Below are 2473 nucleotides of genomic sequence, written 5' to 3'. Positions count from 1 at the left end.
GTGTGTTTAATCCTTTCGTGTTTTATGTTTAAATTCTGTTAGTATGTGTGTTAGTGTTGTTTAGTGTCCTGGTATTTTGTTTAATGTGTGTTCTGTTTCAGTTTTCCCATTAAGCGTTTCCCCTGTTTCAGTCTTAGGTGTTTTGCTGTGAAGATTGTGCTTGCGGCAAAAACAGAGTAGTAGTAGAAATCAATTAGAGACGGATTTTAGCGACCACTCATGCTGAATTATTTGAGATTTTTTGTTTTAGTAGCTAGGGTTGTTATTTTTGGCTGAATTTTTTTGTGGTAACTTCTTTTAATCCATATTTTGTGGGAAAAATAGCTAGAGCCTTTAGTTTGGTCAGATTTGAAAGTTCCAAAAAACTAGCAAATTTTGTGTTTGTCAAAACTTCAAACGGCCATAACTTTTGCTCCGGCTGAGGTCTCCATCGTCCAAAAAAAGCGATTCTGTCAAAAGTTTTTTATTTTTCATGTTTTATTCACTTATTTTTCTTAACTTACCATTTTTAGCTTTCATAGTTAGACTTTGAATTTTTGTCTGAAATTTTTTGTGCTATCTTCTCATCATTTTATAAGGTTGCTCAAAAAATTTCAAGTCATTTGGATATCATTTGAGGGTAGTTGTAGTTCAAACCTACACCTTTATTTATATGATAAGGCAACTAGTTGTGTGCATGCTGAATGTAGTGTATGACTAGAGGCAATCCATCTGACTTACAACCCTTTGATCCTGAGATAGATAAGACATTTCATAGATTAGTTAGGCATCATTTTATACCTTTTGATCATTCTGAGCATTCCATTACTGGTGAATCTGTGCATTCTGTTATTGGTGATTTTGAACATCCTGATCTTGAGCATTCTGATTTTGCACATTCTGAGAACATGGCACAACCTCCACCCCGTGAGAGGACTCTAAGGGAAATGGTTGCACCTGATTTCACCTACGAAAGCTTGTGCATCCAATACCCTGATGAGGATGTCCCATATGTTCTTAAAACTGGACTGATTCATTTGCTTCCAAAGTTTCATGGCCTTGCAGGTGAAGACCCGCACAAACATTTGAAGGAATTTCATATTGTCTGCTCCACCATGAAACCCCCAGATGTCCAAGAGGATCACATATTTCTGAAGGCTTTTCCTCATTCATTAGAGGGAGTGGCAAAGGACTAGCTGTATTACCTTGCTCCAAGGTCCATCACGAGCTGGGATGACCTTAATAGAGTATTCTTAGAAAAATTTTTCCCTCCTTCCAGGACCACAGCTATCAGGAAGGATATCTCAGGTATTAGACAACTCAGTGGAGAGAGCCTGTATGAGTACTGGGAGAGATTTAAGAAACTATGTGCCAGTTGCCCCCACCATCAGATTTCAGAACAACTTCTTCTCCAATATTTTTATGAAGGACTCAGTAATATGGAGAGAAGTATGATAGATGCTGCCAGTGGTGGAGCCCTTGGAGACATGACTCTTGCTGAAGCCAAAAATTTAATTGAGAAGATGGCTTCCAACTCCCAGCAGTTTAGCGCCAGAAATGATGCCATAGTCATTAGAGGAGTGCATGAGGTAGCTATAAACCCATCTACATCATCTGAAACTAAGAAGCTTGAAGGCAAACTGGATGCATTGGTTAACCTGGTAACCCAGCTGGCCTTGAATCAGAAATCTGTACCTGTCGCAAGGGTTTGTGGTTTGTGCTCCTCTACTGACCACCATACAGACCTTTGCCCTTCCATGCAGCAACCTGGAGCAATTGAGCAGCCTGAAGCTTATGCTGCAAATATTTACAATAGACCTCCTCAACCTCAGCAGCAAAATCAACCACAGCAGAACAATTATGACCTCTCCAGCAACAGATACAACCCTGGATGGAGGAATCACCCTAATCTCAGATGGTCCAGCCCTCAGCAACAACAACAGCAGCCTGCTCCTTCCTTCCAAAATGCTGCTGGCCCAAGCAGACCATACATTCCTCCACCAATCCAACAACAACAACAACCCCAGAAACAACCAACAGTTGAGGCCCCTCCACAACCTTCCCTCGAAGAACTTGTGAGGCAAATGACTATGCAGTTTCAGCAAGAGACCAGAGCCTCCATTCAGAGCTTAACCAATCAGATGGGACAATTGGCTACCCAATTGAATCAACAACAGTCCCAGAATTCTGACAAGCTGCCTTCTCAAGCTATCCAAAATCCCAAAAATGTCAATGCCATTTCATTGAGGTCGGGAAAGCAGTGTCAAGGACCTCAACCCGTAGCACCTTCCTCATCTGCAAATGAACCTGCCAAACTTCACTCTACTCCAGAAAAAGGTGATGATAAAAATTTACCTAACAATTTCTGTGCAGGTCAATCTTCTTCCACAGGTAATTATGATTTGTAGAAGCAGCACATTCCCCCTCTTCCATTCCCTCCAAGAGCAGTTTCCAACAAAAAAATGGAAGAGGCAGAGAAAGAGATCTTGGAAAC

The 2473-nt window shown here is 41.0% G+C and overlaps 1 non-coding gene across 1 annotated transcript; it reads right to left on the bottom strand.

Annotated features, from left to right (window-relative positions):
- Positions 1-1264: 1264 nt before the first annotated feature.
- LOC113000958 (small nucleolar RNA R71) lies at positions 1265-1372 on the bottom strand. The gene has a single exon (XR_003266260.1). It is a non-coding gene; the product is annotated as a small nucleolar RNA R71 (small nucleolar RNA).
- Positions 1373-2473: the final 1101 nt, after the last annotated feature.

This window comes from Glycine max, chromosome 2 (genome assembly GCF_000004515.6).
Source record: "Glycine max cultivar Williams 82 chromosome 2, Glycine_max_v4.0, whole genome shotgun sequence".
In the NCBI taxonomy this organism is placed as follows: domain Eukaryota; kingdom Viridiplantae; phylum Streptophyta; class Magnoliopsida; order Fabales; family Fabaceae; genus Glycine; species Glycine max.
The sequence above is the reverse complement of the archived record's forward strand: the minus strand, read 5'-3'. Positions and strand labels throughout refer to the sequence as shown.